The sequence below is a fragment of the Ziziphus jujuba genome, chromosome 2 (assembly GCF_031755915.1).
Source record: "Ziziphus jujuba cultivar Dongzao chromosome 2, ASM3175591v1".
NCBI lineage: Eukaryota > Viridiplantae > Streptophyta > Magnoliopsida > Rosales > Rhamnaceae > Ziziphus > Ziziphus jujuba.
Genome location: NC_083380.1, coordinates 31,414,536 through 31,423,541, shown reverse-complemented (window position 1 = coordinate 31,423,541; position 9,006 = coordinate 31,414,536). Strand labels below are relative to the sequence as shown.

At 33.3% G+C, this 9,006-nt stretch overlaps 1 pseudogene; it reads left to right on the top strand.

Annotated features, from left to right (window-relative positions):
• Positions 1 to 2,894: 2,894 nt before the first annotated feature.
• LOC125422722 (uncharacterized) lies at positions 2,895 to 3,814 on the top strand (annotated as a pseudogene).
• The last annotated feature ends 5,192 nt before the right edge of the window (positions 3,815 to 9,006 follow it).

Sequence of the window (9,006 nt, the reverse complement as noted above, 5' to 3'; positions counted from 1 at the left end):
AATTAAACTTTTTAAAAAACTTTATAATACTATACATTCCTACTGTAAAATATTACAATATAATACATTACAATACAATTCAATTTAGTAGAATAAATTTAATACAGTATAATTTTAGATACCAAACTATTATAAGCGCAAGCCTTTTTTTTTTCAATTTTTTTATATTAATTTTTTTATAAAAATAGTTAAAAAATCATTTATAAAAAAATTATAACATCAAAAACGATAAAAAATCATTTAAAAAAATAAAAATAATATTAGGATAATCATTAGACACATGTATTAACGGTTTATTCAAAAGGGAAAAATAATAATAATAATAAATTATAAACATTAAGTTGTATACTTTCAAATGGAAAAAACAAATTAAAAAATTACTTATATTAAAGTTTTATTAATGTATGATAAGATCAATAAATAAATAAAATAATTTATATTTTGAAAATTGAAATTGATATACCTATATTAGTATAATATATGCAATTAATATAATTAATAAACATTTATGCAAAATAAATTAGTGAAATTTCATGCTTTTAAAATTTCCAATAAAAAATTACGTAGCATCTATTCATAATAAATTTATTGAATACTTTCTAGATTTTCAAAAAAAAAAAAAATTCAAATCATATATTCTACAAGTTTACAATTAGTCAATAGTTTCTCCAATATAAAATTTAGATATAATTACAATTTGACTCTTATATAATTCTTTATTCACTCCAATAAAATGTTCTCTATCCGTTACAAAATATTTTTATTTAAAAAGTGTAGAAAGGAAGAAAAACCAAATGAAATAGATAAAAAGGGAAAGCAAAGAAATTGATTGCATGGGCGAGAGAGAAGTAGCCATAAGGAATGGGGTCGAGATAGGTCGCCCGTGAAGGCGTGATGTAGATCTTGTTGGTGAGGAAATTCCCTACCCTACAGCTTTGTTCGTGATGGTTTTGACCTGATCTCCGTTTTTTTTTTTTTTTTTTTTTTTTTTTGTGGGGCTGAGGATGAGACAAAAAAACAAGAATGAGACGAGGGTGAGATTGAGAAGGCAATCATGTTGGGTCATAATGGGCTTCTTCTTAATTGGAAGAACTCTGAAGGAACACAAATGGCCGCGCGGCATTTCTATCTTCTGATTTTGCTTTTCGTTGCTTTCTTTGTTACCCAGCTTCTGATTTTTGTTTTTGTTTATAAACAAAACAAATGTTTGTCAGATTGTAATTTGTTTGATCACCACCGGAATGTACTTTCCTTTCTTCTGTTTTGGTAGTTCATATCTTATGTCATTTCACTGTAATGTCAAGTCTCTGTGTTGTTTTGGTAGTACATGGACTCCTGTTCCATGGCTATTAATGGTTCTATAATTTTAAATTTTCTGGACAGATGATACCATCAGAAGACTTATTTTTTATTAAAAAAGAAAAACAAATGTTTCTGATCTTTTTTTTTTTTTTTAAATCTATATGTAAATTAGATGCATGAAAATAAAAATTTATAAATTACATCAACACCCTTAATATTTTGTAAATTTTCCAAAAGTACTTTTATATTATTGGAATTACCAAAATTTTATAACCCCCTTCTAAATTTCAGTTTTGGTTCAATTTCAGTGCATAATCTTCAGTTTTAAAGAAGAAAAACAGTGTCCACTTTCCAAGTTGAGTACATAAACTAGCTAGTAAAATGTACAATATGGACAAAACAATAACCACTTCAACGACTTGGAGCAAGCCTATGTCTTAAAATCCCAATTCTTTAATTATTAGCATGTCAATAAAAATAGTGTGAGATATTTGTGTCCGCTATCATAAGGTTGCCTAGCCATGGGACCCAGTTTGCATTGGCTACAATATTGTTGACTCTGCTCCAGTTTGAATTCCGAAAGTTCAAGTATGCCCGTCCTAAGACAAATATTAGCAGATGATATATCATAAACGGAAGTGATCGAAGCCTTTTTATTTGTTGTCGTGTTTTTGGTGCCATAACATAATAATGGTATTTATTGGGATTAAAAACATTTAGTCACAAATTGTAAACTTTTAACCACAAACTTTCATAAATTTTTAGTAGCCCCGTATAAATATTAAAGGCATTTGATTTTCTCAAAATTTCAATTTTCATAAATTTTAAGTTACTCTTCACTAGTCTCACTAATATATTATAAAATCCTTCTCTCTTATTCTCTTCCTCCACCACACCACCCCCTCCCCCCCCCCCCCCCCCCTTCTCTCTCTCTCTTAACATTCCTATACAATTAAAACATATTTTTCATTATAAAAATTATAATGAAAAAAATAATGTACAAAGTGGATTTCATGAGGTATTATTTGATAATAGACGCCAAAAATAGGGAATACACAACTACCCACGTATCGGAGAAGTTGGAAACTTCGCCGTTTCTTAAACCCTAAATTTTATGAAGAAGAAAAAAGAAGACTCTCAGTCCCGCCCAAATCAAATCCTCCACCTTCTTGTCCATTTGTCTCCCTCACCTTTTTTTTACACCTATCAGTGCCTTATTTCTTCCTTTTTGGGGCAGCACCAATCTTTTTTTTTTTTTTTTACATGATACAGAGAATCTGAAGCATTCATAAAAATTAGGTTCTCATTACAAAGAAGCTTAATACAAATTACATGTAATCCTGTGTATATATAAATATATATATATTTATATATTAGACATATTCCATGATTTAATATATTACTGTATTCTGACTTGTGGGTGTGTGCGTGTGTTATAGTAGGACTGTACAAATACATTATCATAACAATTCTAACATCAGGACAATATGATGGAATTGGAATTATCATGGAGACTCAAACGTGTCCACATACCCGCATATTTGAAAATTCATGCATTGGAGGCCGCATCATAATTCCATTAAGATGTCCTGATGGTAGACAGACTATTACTTAACAATTGGTGTGTTTGTCAAAGTGCCTTCTGTTTTTTTTTTCTATTTGGTCTGACTAATGTTTGCTTGTGGCAAATGGTTGGTTAAGAAGGAACTGCTGCAACCAAAATTTGTCAAAACCAAATTCTGGGAATCTTTGTACAGAATCTCAGTCTGCCGAAACGCATAGACTTACACCAAGCACTTTTTCTGATGCTACTATTGGATTTCAGCCCCGCAGAAGAGTCAATCTCTAGTTGGAGAAGATTGAAGCAATTGAGACATTTTCTGATTCTGAAGCTAGTGTCTTATCTACCTTATGGAGCAATTTACAAGAGAAAGAAGCACTTGAATTCTGTAAGCGGTCAACTGGAAATACTGTTCTGTCTCCGGAGTTTCAGGATGGCAATGCGGATAAGAACCTTGGAGATGATTGGCTTGGAGCTTCATCAGATGGGATAGTTTATGAATTGCCTTTGCGTTCGCAAGGATTGGTGCAAATTAAGTGTCCATACTTCTTCAAGCCAGATATGGCCAATTCAATGGCCAATGCTTGCCCTTGGTGGTGGATCGCTTTTCACTGTATTCCACAAGCTCAGGGTTTGATGGAAATATTGGACAAAGATTGGATGCATTTCTAAGTTTGGACTCCTAAAGGAAGCGGCTTATTCAAGATGAAACGAGATGCAGAATACGAGAATGTGTTGAAAATGGCACTCTCTGATTTCTGGTGGTAGCATGTCCAGCCTGCAAAGGAGTTGTGTGATAAATCAGTGATTAAGAAACCGGTTACTGAATTAAGGTCATTCAGGCCAGCAGCTAAGCATGAGTTATACCGTGACATAGTTATTGTTAGCAAGCGCATTGTTGAGAGCTCCAAGTTGTTAATGCAAGAAATTGGTGGAGACCTGCGAAAATGATCTATTAGCATGTCTAAAACTGATATTTATTAGTTTAGGCCTAATCGTATTTTGTTGGCTTAAATTGATATGATACTTTTCCTCTTATGTTCTATAGCAGTCAGAGTAAGTTTAGGCGGGATATATTTTCACCCAAAAAAAAAGTTTAGGCAGGATATAAAGCTGTCTTTAACTCTTTAAACAGCTCCAAGACTTGGCTGCAACTCTGTCTCCCTAGTGATCGATGATAGCTGACTTCATACTTTACTCTTTCTATCTAACTAGTGACTCTCCTTTGATTTCTTCTTCCTTTCATTACTTTTGTACTGACAGAAATATTTGCAAGTGTCTAGCTTAGCCAACTTTCTCTTTTTCTGTGACATTGAGTCGCTTGCTTGGAATAGCAGTTTATATTTTATTAGGAATGAGGGAAAAACATGACTGGATATGCTTGTCTTGATTCCAATATATTGGGATTACTGTGAAACTATACTGATAATCCAAATTCTGCCACTGGAATATACATATATATATATATATTATTGCAGACCTATGTTTTTATTTATATACTTCCTAAACTTTGTTTAGGAATGTTGAAAATTACTTTGCATTTTAAAATGCGCTGCTAGCATTATCATTTTTTAGTTTTTGGTCATGTTGGCTCAATCTTACTAATCTTTCAAAATGCTGCAAACAAAATATTTAACACAATAAGAAATAAGAATGACTAATCTTTCAAAATGCTGCAAACAAAAGATTTAACACACACACACACACACACACACAAAATAAATAAATAACATTCTATAAATTAGCTATCACGCACATAACAATGTGGGAAATTGTTGTCCACTAACAAAATAATCATACCTTAAATCCTTTCCACATATGATGCATAGGACAATAAGGCATGTTAAGAATGACAAGCTGTTTTGAACAGAATTGAAAGGAAGTGGGAAATTGATATCTGGACATATCAATAACCTTTAACAAACTAGGAAGATATCCAATGGCACAAGAAAGGACTACATTACCAAACACGTCGTAGCCTTTTCATTTTTCCGAATGATCCAGCATTCAAATGCAGAGTTCTCTGTTCAAGCATTCTCATTGTAATGCCTTGAATTGAATTTGTTCCCTACATGGTTCAGAGGAAAGCACATGATGTATTCGGAATCAGAGTATAAGACAATATTTTGATACTTTTACAAGGAGCTTGTAGATGACTGTTACCGTGCTTTCTGAGAATACTAGAAAAACATCATCTACAGACCATAATCTCCCACGTATGTTTGCCAACTTCAGGGGATTCTTGGCGATTCTAAACTTATGAGACATATCCATAAGAACTCCCATTCCAATGATTGGGCACGAATTACATTTCCCAAGTGCTTTTTGATAACATAGTCTTTGTTCTCTCCGCAAAGAAACATGCATCATCTTATAAAGTATCATAACTCATTTAAAGTGTTTCATATAATTTCTTTTCTGGTTTCTTTTCCAAATTGTGTATATTCAAGGGCTAATGGAAGGCTACTAGCAAATTCTACAACAAGACATGACAGCATGAAGTAATCTTCTACAGGTCTCTTCCTCTTAAAAGCAGTCCAACTTAGGAGTTCAAGACCTTCCATTGATTCAGTCCTTCTACCTGATACGTTTCATTAGCTCAAGGAGTGGATAGAAAGTGTTTCTTCCTGGTTGGTATGATGATTCTACTTCCTGAGCCAAACCTCTCATTTTCTCCAGCTAACAAATCCAACTGATCAAGTTGATCAACATCATTGAGAATGAGTACTCTTTTGTGACAAAGCCTCTTCCTTATGATGTTGATACCTCTATGAGTATTGCCAACCTTTATATTTCTATCCCCAAGCATGTCAAAAAGAAGCATTTCTTGTAATTGAACAAAACCAAGATATTACTTCCACAATTCTTTGACGTTTGCAAGGAAGCTGGAACCTTCAAATTCATCAGCAAATTTATTGAAAACAGCTATTGGTATTGTGGTGTTACCGATACCATCAATTCCATAGATTCTTATGACTCTGACATTATTCTTTCCACTTCCAACATCTATTAGTTGATAGAGTTCCTAAATGTGGTCTTCAATTCCAACTGGGTACTTGTTAACACGTACAAGTGTACAATTCAATTAGCTGAATGTAGCTTCAACAACTCTTTGGATCAGTTGAGATTCATCTCTGCCCATCAAGAAAAATACCACTAATTGTAATACTATTTTTTTCTTTAAGATTATTAATTAGAGAAAGGCAAATGGTGTAGGGGCACTATAACATTATGCATAAAAACAAGGATAAGTTATAATGTACATACCCTTTGTTAAATGCCATCCAGATAGATTGGAACCTTTGTTCAAAGCAAACTTCTATTTAAGGAGCTTTTCCTTGTTCATATTTGAAGTTTCTTTGTACTAAGCCAATGTTTCTTCAAAATAGCCTGTTTGATTTCTTACTGCAGAAGGCTTCACTTTGAAGAAAACTGACCAAACCAGTTGTCCAAATGATTCCCGGCACTACAGGATCTCGATCAATTCATCCAAACACTATGCTTTAGCTATATAGTTATTCGAGAAGACAATGATGGATATCTTTGATTCTTTAATAGCCTCAATGACAATAAGTGAGGGTGATAGTTCTTCTCCCATTTTGATCTCATTGTCAATGGAAGTCTGAATTCCTTCTGCTGAAAGGCGCTTTGTAAAATGACCTTGTATAATTATGTCGAGTATTTGAGCCTCTAAAACTCAAGAAAGCATCGTGCTGAGTTCCACAGGCACCAGAAAGAAAGGTACTGGAGAAAAGCCAACTTTAGCAATGAAAAATGTACTATTGTAGTTTACCCACTGGGTTTTTGCAGAAGTGTGTCCTTTTCCAAGCTTATTATTATTATATATATATATATATATATATACGAATATTTGCCATAGGTAACTTCTGTGAAGATGTACGTAAAGCATTTGGGAGATGCTATTTTCCTTTTCATGTCGTCAATTCTTATTGGCTGAAAGGTGAAGACTAGCACATATTCAATTCTCATTGGCTGAAAGGTGAAGACTAGCACATAGACTCAACCAATATATTAAATGTTGATAAATTTCTATCCACAGAAATTTGGTGTCTTTCTGGTAAAATTGTATGTTCCTATATATATTGTTCATTCTTAACATGATTTTTTTATATAAATTTATACATGAAGTGGTAGTTTTGAAATAAGGATTTCTATTACATATTTAGGAATCTCTCAATTAGACTGAGCTTCATGTTTCAAAAAGAAATCCGATAGCTATAGAAAACTGTAGGATTTTTAGAGAAAAAACACAGCAAAATGAAAAGGAAAGAAAAAGAAGCTTGAACTTGTGTGAAAACCCACTTTCATTCATTTATGGATAGAACATATAAACACAAGGTTACAGAAACAATAAACCACCTAATTTTCACCTAACACTGCAACAGTTATACTGCCAAAAGACAAGCCATACTTTGGCTACCTAATACAACAGTGTTTTAGCAAAAAGCTGAATATAAAGTAACTAAACGTCAAAAAGCAACTAAGATAGCAACAAAAGTGTCGTTACACTGGCACTCCTCTTTGGCACTTTTGCCGTAAATGCGAAAATCATTTTTTAATGTTTCAAACCTATTTCTTGGCAAAGCTTTTGTCAAAATATAAGCAAGCTGGACCTCAAACTTGCAATGAACCAACTTCACTTCACCATTTCTTTTAGCTTTTCTCATAGCATGATATTTTACTGGAATATGCTTTGTTCTTCGATATTGACCTTGATTTTCAGCAATGGAAGTTGCAGACTTGTTGTCAAAATATATAATGGTAGCTTCTTTTTGCTTCTCATTTAAATCAACAAGCAACTTCCTTAGCCATAAAGCTTGATTCGAAGCAGCTGCAGCAGCAATATATTCAACTTCAGCTGTAGATTGAGTAACTGAACCTTGTTTTTGTGAGCTCCATGAAAAAGAACCTGAACCGAGAGAAAATAAGTATCCTGAAGTACTTTTTGAATCCTCTATGCTGCCAGCGCAATCACTATCAACATAATCTATCAACTTTCCTTTTCCTTGGTTCAAAAACGAAATACCACAGTCTATAGTGCCTCTAGTGTACCTTAGCACTCTTTTAGTTGCAAAATAGTGAATATGTAATGGAGCATGCATAAATATGGAAAGTAAACTCATAGAAAACATCATGTCAAGTCTGGAAGCATATAAATAAAGCAAACTCCCAATAAGGCTTATATAAGCTGAAACTTCAATCTTGGCAACACCATCTTCAAGTTCAAAAATTCTAATTGTAAACCATTGGAGTATCAACTGGATTACACTTCTCCATGTCAAACTTTTTGAGTAGTTCCACAGCATACTTCTTTTGGGATAAGAAATGCCATGACTAGATTAATATATCTTCAAGCTAAGAAAGAAATTCATCACTCCTAAATCTGACATTTCAAACACCTTTTGCATTTCAGATTTGAACTCCAGCACACTTTGTGAATCTCCTCCTGTAACAAACAAGTCATCAACATATAGAGAAACAACCAATTTTTCATCATTTGAACCTTACTTCACGTACAGGGTAGGCTCATTCTCACTGCTTTTAAAATAATTTTCCACAAGATGTGAGTCAATTCTGCTATACCAAGCTCTAAGAGCTTATTTTAAGCCGTAAAGAGCCTTAGGTAGCTTATAAACTTTGTCTTGCTTTTCTTGAACAAAAAAGCCTTCAGGTTGTTCAACATACACTTCTTCTTCCAGATAACCATTTGGAAATACGGATTTCACATCTAAATGGTAAACTTTCCAACACTTTTGACCAGCAAGAGCTAGTAAAAATTTGATTGTCTCATGCCTTGCAACTAGTGCAAACATATCTCCATAATCAATATCTGGTTGCTGCAAATAACCCTTAACTACCAATCTTGCTTTATGCTTGTTTATTGTACCATAAGCATTGAGCTTGGTCCTAAAGACCCACTTCACTCCAATTTCATTTTTGCCTTAAGGTTTCTTCACCAATTCCCAAGGTTTTTTTTTTTTTTTATCATGTTGATTTCAGTTTCCATGGCCTCTCTCCATGTCCCGAACTGATTTGCATCATAGAAAGTAATTGGATCACACAATGCTAGGTTGCATCTCTCATACACATCAGTCAAGGGTCATGTACCTCGGACATCAGTC